The 12,051-nt window shown below is 30.8% G+C and overlaps 1 protein-coding gene across 1 annotated transcript in view; it reads right to left on the bottom strand.

The window, feature by feature from the left end:
- LOC149482510 (proton-coupled amino acid transporter-like protein acs) overlaps positions 1–1,501 on the bottom strand; it is a 51,075-nt gene extending 49,574 nt beyond the window's left edge. Inside the window, exon 1 of the mRNA XM_089704338.1 lies at positions 1,392–1,501. The gene's annotated coding sequence lies outside the window, so the exon portion shown is untranslated. The remainder of the gene's footprint in view (positions 1–1,391) is intronic.
- Positions 1,502–12,051: the final 10,550 nt, after the last annotated feature.

Genomic DNA, 12,051 nt, shown 5'->3' with positions numbered 1-12,051 from the left:
TTGATAAAATTTGCTTAGAATTAAGAGGAAAGTCAACTATAAAGTGACCAAGGTTCTCTTTTGACCTCAGAATTTAAATGGCTGTATCATCGCATGATCTTGACCATAGAGACAAATATTAACAGGCAAATGGAGTTTTAGCTTATATCATTATAAAATTACTTCTGCTTTATGTTTTGGCTCTATGTATGCATGTAAGTACTAAGTATATATTATTAAGTATGTATTATTTTTATACGGCTTGGTGGACTAAATCTTGATGTATGTGGTGTTGGATTCTTCACAATTTTGGGAGTATTTGAGAATATCAAAATTTTAAAAATAATCATTATATCTTGAAAACCAATGGCTGATTTCTTGAAAGACTAATGATTAGCCTCTAAAACTAATGCACAACTATAAGAAAAGATTTTCGTTATTCGATTTGAAAGAAGGAGCCTTAGATAGAGCCGTGTTACAGATTCTGTAAAGAAATGTTAAGATGCTATCAGAAAGTATATGTAGGTAACCAGGCTGTGTTTAAAAACCATAAAAAATAAGTATTTGAAATTTACCTTCATAATTATAATAATCATACCTCTTTATAATATTTTACTGAGATGAGAGCTTAATACAGAAATTCTACAAAAACTTTTGCGTAAAATGACAAATTTGTGTTTTTTTGTTTCGTTCTCTGCGAATTATTATCATGACATTTTTTCATTAGGGTCATTGTTATAGAGATATTATGTAAAACATCTAAAAATTAATTGGCGATCGACAATAAATGGCCTACGCGCGCATTACTTCTGTAAGATGCACCAAATTGTAGTACCTATAATAATTTTTTTGTGATTGTTGTTACAATATTTTATTTAAATGTAATTCTACTTTTGAAAGTCAATTTTTTGGCTGTTTCTCGGCGCATTGTTCTAAGACCAAGGTTGTTTGTTTTGAATGTACTTAATTGTCTAAATTCAATTTTGGAGTGGTTCTTATTATTAAATAAATAATATTTTATACCGAATACAGTTTATTCATTAAAATTATTAAATTTCAAGGAAAAATTATAATATTATGGCGGAAAATAAAAAAAAATGTAATATGCACTCAGATGTGATATTGTTTGGATTATTAAAATATTTATAAATCACATTTATGTAGAGGTTTGAGCGAAAAATTCTGAATTGAAAATAAATTTTTCCACATGCTTTTCATTTGTGTACCTATTCAGATTGTGCTGTCATAATCGATGCGAAAATCAGTTGTAATTTTCGCATAATTATTTTTAAACCGTTATATGCAATTTGGTGTAATTTGGTACCTTAATTATTTCATAAACGAATTCCGTTATAACAAAAATCACCGATACATCTATTTATACCATAGAAAAAATTTTACAAAAAACTTACATCTTATTTTCTTGAATTAAATGTTGTTTACAATGTATCCATTCATCACTTTACGTTATTACTACACCGTCGCACACGTGCGACACACCCGCCAGTCGGAACGGCACTGCAGCAAACATTTACTTTGCAAAACGCGGTTGCGTTTGCGCAGGATCGATCGGCCAGACTAACAAGACCCCCGATGGTATATAATTACCCATACACTTTGGGAATAAGTAGGTGTCATTTAAACTGGTCGCAATTAGTCCCACGGTTGCATTAACTTTTCGAGTACCTCGTTTTCGTGGGTTCAGTGACTTCGGGAGAAATTCGGGAAAAAAGTTGACCGTCGCGAGTTTTCTTGGTTGCGTGGAATCGGGTCGCTCGTACTAGTCTTTCGCTTTATGGCATGTGCCCGTTAGCTAGTACGTATTATGATGCATATTCTATAAGGTTAGCTATCTTTGTCCTTGGCTTGATAACACGTGTGTCCTTAACGGTGGTTGTTATTTGGAGTAATGCAGTTACAAAAATTACCGTAATATGTTGTGATTTGTGATTTAACCTAGATTTTCCATCTATATATTGTATGCTATCTCTATATGATGTACATAATATACTGGTTAGCTATTGAAGGTATATATTAGGTAAGACATTTATTTCTTTAAATTGTTATAACAAAACCTAATACCTAACTCATAATTTCATTTATTAAAGGTAGATAAGTACATATCTTGAAAGTAAACTTAATATGTGAAAATTTAAGGACAAAAAGAGAGATGCTATCGATTGAAATATTCAGCATTGCACGGAATAAAAAATGTTCATAATAAGGAAAGAGGTACCAGTTTTTTGCATTGTCTTTAATAATTATTTTGAAACTGTGTCGTAGATAATAAGACTCTCCTTTATATAACGCAGAGGAAAGTATTCGTCCAGCGTGTGCGTGAGCTTTGCATGTGTGCGTAAATACTAAGTGCAGATTAAAGTTGACAAACTTCATACAAAATGGGCAATATTGTATTATTTATTTTATAACAAGTACTTATAACCAATTTGCATGATAATGTCAATTCAAAAGCACTTCCTAAAGAAGTTTACTTACTACTGATTTTATGATTGAGTAAAATTATCGTAGTATAAGAAATTTATTGATATAGACACACAGAGAGTGGCAAGAAACTTTGTTTTGTACTATATTTGTATTTTAAAATAATTTGGAAAATCCAAAAGTGCACGCCTCATAATTTTTTTTAATAATTATTTATTAATTATTATTTTTGTTTATTTAATAACAATTAAACCACATCGAATCAGACCCTGAAAAATGAAAGGGTTCTATTCCTGAGCATACTCAAGCGTAAGAGAAAAAAAAAGACTCGATTAGTAAAGTATTTCGGTCGCTATCGTGTTAACAAGAAAATCCTCCGCACATACAGACACACGGACGTCCAAGACAGAACTTTTTTAAACTGTTTTTTAACTAGTTTAAATAACAAAAATGACATCAAAAATATCATGAATGTTAAAAATAGTGTTTTTTCTTGATATGTGTGTGTATGTATTATCTTACAAGTGCAATGTATGATACATAAAGACATTTTAAGTTTGAAAAATCAGATGTTTTGCGCGAAGTGATAGTAGTACCCACCTCAACGCTTCGCTTATGAGGCGTGCAAAAGTAGGTAATAATAAAAAATGCTTAAAAAAAGTGACTGCAATATTAGAACTAATACTAGGTACAGTAAATGACAGGATTTGTAAGAAGCTCAAATTACTTGTGTATTGACAAACAATTAACAGTAGCGTAGCGTGTTATTTCTTTTTATAAATACTATATTGTATTTAGATTTAGTTACGTTAATCTTCTTGGTATAAATAAATTTAAATGTAGTGCTGTTTTCCATAGTTTACATGGATTAACGTGTTCAATGAGATTCGACAGCTACCTTTGAGTGTATCATGTGTCTGCGTCTGTACAGAAAACATTGGCCGAAATTATAATGTAGAGCAGAACTTGTGAGTTCTGTGGTAGTATAGGGTTCATTTTTTTCACCCTCTAAAATTATTGATAAAATTAAATTTTAATTTATTGAATTTATAAATTTACCAAATTGGAAGGTCAGTATTGATTAGATGGTATTTCATCTTTGTTTACGTCAGCATATACATATATGCAGTTTCCTTAAATGCAGGTTTTTCCATAATTTAAAAGCTTCCAAAATTTAAGATTGTTAAAATTTTGTTATAATTTTTCTTAGAATAAATTATGACCGTACAAAATTATACTATAAACCAATAAATTTTTGTTGTTGATGATTTAATTAAACAATATTAATTTAGCTAGTCACCTTGACTTTGTAATGACCTTAAATAGATATATCAAATTTCATGTTTTCTGTTTATTTATAATCAATTACTTGAAATTTATCATTAGTAACAATAGGTATTACATGAATAACGGGAGCGCACTTCACATTTTCAAAGGAAGACGTCCTTTGAAAATTTGAAAGTAACATGCTTCACTTTTGTTTTACATATTTATAGGAAGATAATAGACTACTGGCCCGTGCTGAAAAAATTATGGGTCATTTGACCCACCAGGTGACCTGTCTAGAACGATATAAGAGCATACAATAATAAGATTCAGGACTATGACGTCACTTGTAAGCTCCACCTGAGTGCAAATGAGAATTCGAAAGTTCAGGTAGAGATTTTCTCCCCTTGTCTCCATGATTTTTGTACGGCGTTGCGGAATAATGGATTAAAAGCAGTATAGAAATAGTATGATGCCGTAAGACACAGATGCCGTACAAAAATGGTGGTCCACAAAGTCGGAATTTATTTTTATTTTTCGACAGTTGCCGGGGTAAAATTGATCATTTGATTTTGTACGGCATCTGTGTCATACTATCTCTATACTGCTTTTAATGCATTATTCCGCAACACCGTACAAAAATCATGGAGACAAGAGGAAAAAATCTCTACCTGAACTTTCGAATTCTCATCTGCACTCAGGTGGACAGCTTACAAGTGACGTCATAGTGCTGAATCTTATTATTTTATGCATTTATATCGTTCTAGTAATAGGTCACCTGGTGGGTCAAATGACCCATATTTTTTCAACACGGGCCTGTAGTCTATAAATAAATAGTGTCATCTTTTATATCTATTAATTTTGGCAGACATAATATTGGTTTCTTCTTTCTTCAAATTCTTTAGGAGACGAAAATCACTTCCTTAATATATGTTATTTTGCAATTACGCCTTAATTATTTCAATTACCATAATCCTGTTACCTCCTATTACGAAATTTGATTAAATTAATGTGACGTAAGGGAATTGAAGACTAACGTATTAATAAAATTAATGTAATTATTATATAATTATTAATATTATACTGATTAATGAAAGCTTTGTATAATTAAGTTAGTATGTTAACGTGTTGAATAATAACATTTAATCAGACATCGATTAATTAACCCACTTAATTTGTTCTATATAAATAGACAGCAGAGTTGAGAAATAGTAGAGAGACAAAATCCGGAGTTAAGACTAAGGGTGCTTTTCCACAAATAATGTGCGAGAATGTGTAGCGAGGAATGTGTTCTTAAATAACCAATAGTATCGCTTCAAACGCTAAACGCTTCAGACTTTACACTAAATGAAACAGATTCCTCGCTACACATCGTCGAACATTATTGGTGGAAAAGCACCGTAATGCACCCAGTATTTTCCCTTATTCCTGTCATCAATCCTATTTTATCCCTTACTTTCCTTAAAAGTCCGGGAACTGCTTTTGTTCATAGGTGGCGATGGTCGCTTATCATCAGATAAGAGACCGTCGCCACGTGATGGTGAATCGGCTCGTTTATCAAGTCATATATTTAAAAAAAAGCTCAATAATCTAGTTTAGGATACAAAGAAGCTGAAAGCTTTTTTTCGATAAATAATGATCGATTCTTTAAATAAGTAGATAAAAAAATTATAATAAATTCGATATTAATTCCTTGGGTATCTCCAAATCAATTCATTTAAAGTTTTATTCTTTTGGTTGTCAGTGTTATTACTCATAAAGAATTTAAAGAACAATATATTTTCCCGCTTACTCAAATTCACGTGAGGTTTAGTTTAAAGCAGACCTTTCCTTAGCACTCAGCAGGAATTCCCCTTGAAGGTGATTGTACCATTCAATCGACTTGTACTGACGCATCGAAGACCTGCTATGCATGTTTCTATGACATTAAAGTTGATAATTTATGTTATTTAAATGAAGTTTAATCTTTTTCAGCCTTTTTGAAAATATTAATTATTTTAATTTTAACTAGCGGTCCGCCCCGGCTTCGCCCGTGGTACATGTTTACGTTTTCTCTACATAAGAACCATCCTCGTACTTCAAGGAATATAATAAAAAAAATTTATCGAAATCGGTTCAGCCCTTCTCGAGTTATGCGCTTACCAACACATTTTGCGATTCATTTTTATATTTAAGAAGAAGAAGAAGATTACCTAAAGGACCCTCTACACAATAAGAGTAGAGGCAATCACGATAGTGTAGAGGGCCTAAATTGTGCCCAAATGGCAATTTTCGGTCGTCATTGTAGATGTTATTTCATAATCGCTGTAATTTGGAGGGCCCATAATGTTATGAAGAACAATGATGTTAGTTTGCTTATTAATAAAACTGCCGAACAGATTTTTTGGATGAATGAAATGTAGGAAAGACACACGACCTTTGTAAGTTTAAATTTAAGGTAATTGCATGACTCACACCTATTACATTTACTACATGAATCATAACATAATAATAAATCACGTAATATATGAAACAATCAAAGAGTCTAACCAAAATGGGCGTGTTATTTCTGTATTTGCTGTACCAATATTTGCCAATACTCAGGTAGATATTATAAACATTTTAAGCAATTGCTAATGCATTGCTTAATAACTAACTGATAAACATAACACGCCCAAATGTATTGTAAGGTATTTTTAATGAATGGAATTAAAACTAATGTAATGATAAATTCTTAAATACAGAATATAATATAATAAAACATAATATGCAATTCACAAATGTTTTTAAATCATTGTTTTATGTTATTTATTTTTATTTATATAATTGTTTTATTTATTGTTGACTATTCAACTATTCTTACGCCAAATGCCTTTAAAAACATGACCCTCCCCAAAATTAAAGTCATAACTTAAACTTTAAATTTCAATACAAGGTACACCGTACACGAAAATATCAATATAAAGAAGAAGTCTAGAATAAATATTTTACAAGCACACAGAACAATGTTGTTAAATTGTCTCTCAACAGTAGATTCGCTTTCAACAATCACAAATAGACAACAACGTAAATAAAGCAGTAAAATTGTGGTTTACCTTCAGTGCATACAGACCGTTTACATCACGATATTACGACATTTGCATTTCGTGCAGTCGTGTCGTAACGGTCTTTGTGAGATCAATGTAAACAGTAATTAGATAATGTATCATAAAATCCTTTATATACAAATTGTGCTTTTAGAGCTAGATTTATGCGAACGAAGTAATCTCTGAGTCAAATGATATCTAATGTAATGTATTTAATTTTTAATTTGATGATTTTTTTAATATACCACTGTGAATGTTTTCCAAATAGTCATTTTTGGTTGTCGTGGACAAAATAATTCATGTCAATTATGATCACTTTACTGAGAAGCTTTTCATTCATTAATATCCTACTATTATTTTAATATCGTATCAATATCGTGTAAAGTGGATCGATGAAAATGTCAATACAGCTACAACAAATAAAAGTGAAAACGATTCGTATAGAAGTGCGACATGGACTTTCTTTTCACAATGCGAACTAATAAATATGTAATATTGTGTATAAACTTCAATACTTATTACATAAGAATTAATAAGATTACGAAACTAAATTTTCTATATCCCAAGGTTGCCTGGAAGAAATCGCTCTTAAGCGATAAGGCCGCCAAATTGTACATTTATTTTAAGTTACATATCGTTTCAATAAATTTTATTTTTGTGTGCATTGTACGTACAATAAAGTGTTTTCTATTATATTCTATTCTATTCTAAATTTTGTTTTGACGTGCTAACTCTAAATACAATACTGGAAACTAAAAGACTGCTATTAAATCATACGTATTATTTAATCACTACATCCATGTCCATGTATGCTTAAATCTTTAAAACTACGCAAAGGATTTTGATGAGGTTTTTTAATTTTTTAAATTTAATTTTTAATAGATAGAGTGATTCAAGAGGAGGATTTTAAAATATTATTTATTAGGTTTTAGACAAAGCTGGTTAAGTCGCGGGCGGAAAGCTAGTTAATAAATAAATAAAAATCATTTTGTAGACATTGCCTTGAACTCGTATAGTGGGTGTATTTAACTATCGAGCATACTCATCAAAAAAGCTAAAACCTGATTTTGATAACAAAGACAATCACACATTTACATGCTTGATGTTGCACATATTCGAAGGCTACACCTTGACATAGATATTACTAATACTACTCATTTTTCGTTAAAAACCGACCAACCCTTAATTTGTACTATAGTAGATAAATAATACTACAGCTGTTAAATTATAGTATGTAAATTAACTCCATCCTATCCTACTAATATTATAAATGCGAAAGTTTGTGAGGATGTGTGTGTGTGTGTGTGTGCTTGTTACTCTTTCACGCAAATACTACTGAACCGATTACTATGAAATTTAGCACACATATAGAGGGTAACTTAGATTAGCACATAGGATAGGTTTTATCCCGGAAATCCCACGGGAACGGGGAGTATGCGGGTTTTCCTTTGAAAGCGCGGGTGAAGCCGCGGGCGGAAATCTTGTAGTTTAAAATATATTGTTTTCAGTGGCATTGGTACTTCTATAGTTTCACCAAATAATTTACTTTTCTGACTGACTATACTAGGATATACCTAATTTACTACCTAATATTTTTAACCTATATCTAGTTTCTATAAAATATATTATCTGTAGTCTGTACTATATGTACTACACTAGGACCTGGCTATTACCTGCATAGTATGGGTTCTTCCCGTACGGAATTTCTCAGAAGAAGCGTGATGTTTCATATTATACTGAACTTGCTAGCTAGTCTAGTAAATTAAAACAAAAATAAAGTAAAAATAAATATTTTGAATCAAGACACATTTCAACAATAACAGTGTGTATTGTCACAAACTTCGTTATAAAAAAATCTCCTAGACCATAAATAAATCATAAACTACTGGACCGATTTTAAAAATTCTTTCACCATTCGAAAGCTACATTATCCACGAGTAATTTACTAAGACTTTTTTTCACTAAGACCAACAGGAGCGGAGTAATGCGGGTGAAACCGCGCGGCACAGCTAGTTTATCATAAACTGAAATAAATTTTGAAGTGCTTATTGATTTTTATATTTAGTATTTCGGCGATATTCTCAGATAATATAAAACAACGACGGCTGGTACCAAATATAGAAATGTATAAAAAGCTGGTTCATCAAATAAGGCTTGAAATCGGCTTATGAGGACTTATTGCGAAATTGGAAGGTTAACGTATTTACAGATATTCAAGACAGATTTTGACCTAAATATTTTAAGAGACAATTATCTTACAATAAGATACCTAGTGAATTTTAAAATAAAATGCTTATTAAAAAAATACTTAGTTTTGTAAAACAATTTAATAACACGTATTGTCAAAGCACCGCAGTCTAGAACTACTATCACATTTTTTTCAGGTGAAGATACAAGGGATAAAAACCCTAATCTACATTTTGTAAGCATAACCTAAAAGAAGATACACTCTCTCAATATAGAACCGTATACAATAAATAATCGATACATAAAACAGAAAGTTATACGTAGTTTAAGATTTGGATCACCTTATGATACTCGTGCCGAGGATTTGAGAATTAATTGTTTAAAATGGAATGGCACGAGTACAGAACGGGATCATCGGAAGTATATTGGATTTCGTTGCACGAATAATTGGAACAGGATTGGATTTTATCATGTTTGACTAATAATTTATTGATAGGATTGAATACCGAAGAAACATTGAATGTTTTTACTACACACTTTCAGAAAAATTACTTTTTTGCATTTGTATATCATAACTTCTAAACTATAAATAAAAATCAATTATGTATTGTTTTAAATATATATTTTATACAGAAGGATACACACTACTGAAGCAAATATTACATAAGTTGAATATTTACGTTTATTATTATCAGCTTAAATGCTCTACCAAGACTTTTCTCTCGTGGCTCTTAAGTAGATAAACAAGAAGGACCTGGGTTCGATTCCCAATAGAGATTATAAAAAAGTTTTTAATATTCCTGTCGCATACGAACCGAAATGGAAATTTACAAAAATTATAACTATGATAAAAACTCTATTAAAATGCGTCTATTGAAGATCATATGTTAACAACTTTGTTTTAATACAGCTGCATTTATCTTTCTCTCGAACAATACTAAGAAAAATACTTCTTATATCCGAATTGACCTGTTCTGATTTGACCTTAGGGAAACATAACTGCATACATGCTAGGTATACATAAAAATATATATTATATATTATTGTATAAATCTCTATAGATACTTACATATTTTTTGTCGTCTATCTTGCGAAAGCTGCGTGTATTCATGATTAAGAACATAGAATTTTGATCCCATTTTATTACTAGGAGAAATTAATTGTCTTTTGGTTATATTTTTAAGTGAAGTCCCGGGTCGCCAAGTAAGTGGCAGATGCAAGATGCATTATGCTGTTTCACTGATCGATTTTTCTTTAGGGACAAGTAGTAGATTGGCCTTCTGTGTTCTGCCAGACCCAGACATTTTTTTCTTCGTCTCCACTGGGAATCGAACCCAGGATCCTAAGGAATATTATAAAAAAAGAATTATCGAAATCGGTCGACCCTTTCAAGTTTCACGCATGATGCCGTGACCAAGGAAAACGGGTTTCATTTTTATATATTATAATATAGATTATGACTATAATATAAATTGCTATTTTCATAAGGAAGGCTTTTAAATTTTACATCACTACATAGTATAAAACAAAGTCGCTTTCTCTGTCCCTATGTCCCTATGTATGCTTAAATCTTTAAAACTACGAAACGGATTTTGATGCCGTTTCTTTTAAATGAAAGAGTGATTCAAGAGGAAGGTTTTAGTATATAATTTATTATGTTTTAGACAAAGTGAGCGAAGCCGCGGGGGGTTAGCTAGTAAATAATAAACAGAAGCCAGAGAGTCTATTTTTGTAGGAGATGAACTCAAATCTCAAACCTACATATCTATTAAATGTTTTTCTCGTTAATACAATACGTGTAAGCTTTAATAAAATAACAAATATGCCTAATATTTGCTGAAAAGTTTGTCTGTTTGCTACGCGCTAACTCAGGAACTGACCTGGTGTGATTTGAAAAAATCTTCGAGTGTTTGAGAACTGTAGCCCATTAATTATCGAGGAAGATTATATTATAATATTATCATCACGCATCAAGACATCGTAAAGACTAAAAGGAGCGGAGCAATGCAGGTAAAACCACAGGGCACAGCTATTATAAAATAAAACAAAATATAACAACATTTTGTATAACTTTATTTAACTTCAGGACCTTATCTAATAAAATTAAAATGTACTTACTGCATATTATGATTGATTTAAAAAACTAGAGGACTTGCACTATGCATAATAAATGTAAAAATTATTTAAGTTTTTTAGTTATTGTAATTAGTTTATAGAATCATTATAACACAGAAAAAGTTAACAAACATGAATTAACATTTTTTTTAATCTCTTTGGCTTTCAATTTAATTTTCTATGCACAGTGCAAGTCCTTAATTTCAACCCCCATCATACAAATTATTTCTGTAATAACAATTATAATTTCTTTACAACTTTACCTATCTACTTGTGCATCAAAAAACTAATATTATAATTAAAATGGACATTTTCGAAATACAGTGATAAGCATAATATATCAATTTATATTATAATAATAAATATATAAATTTTATAAATAACACAGCACCAGTTACGCATTCACTATTACTCCTTCATTAACCCGCCAATTTTAATCAAATTATACTTTTTACAAATTCATCTTTAATTTTCATTAAAAAATCCTATGTAAATTAAAAAAAGAGCGTATGTGCCGAGCACACGTGTCCGAAGTGAAACAGAAGCAACATTCAAAGACATCAACATCGTCGCCTTACTCCATGACGTGACGGTATTGCAACCTTGAAATTTTACTATCAACGCGCCTAAAGAAGTTTCACTTCAAAAAGGTGCCATCTTTTTGGTCATTTTACTTTTGAGTAGTTCATAGAAATACAAAAAGCGATCATATTTAAATGATATTTTTATTAGCTTTATCTTCACAATTTCACCAACTTACATCTTTCTATTTTCGTTATCTCTCCCTTCTTTTATAAATGGTACCACATTTTCAACTATTTAATTTTCCTCTAGAAAAAAGCTAACGCAGAAGACATTATAATCCGACTGCTAAGAGCGGCACTTAATTCTAAAGTTTATTTTCAATTATATAACTTCTGCAATTGGCGGGTTAATTCTATAAATACACTAATCACGATATAAATTAAATTATCACAATGATTTAAAGCTGAGTGAT

Source organism: Colias philodice, chromosome 15 (assembly GCF_061535455.1).
Source record: "Colias philodice isolate Cphi_HAF_F1 chromosome 15, ilColPhil1 Martin Lab GWU primary, whole genome shotgun sequence".
NCBI classification, from domain to species: Eukaryota; Metazoa; Arthropoda; class Insecta; order Lepidoptera; family Pieridae; genus Colias; species Colias philodice.
The sequence above is the reverse complement of the archived record's forward strand: the minus strand, read 5'-3'. Positions and strand labels throughout refer to the sequence as shown.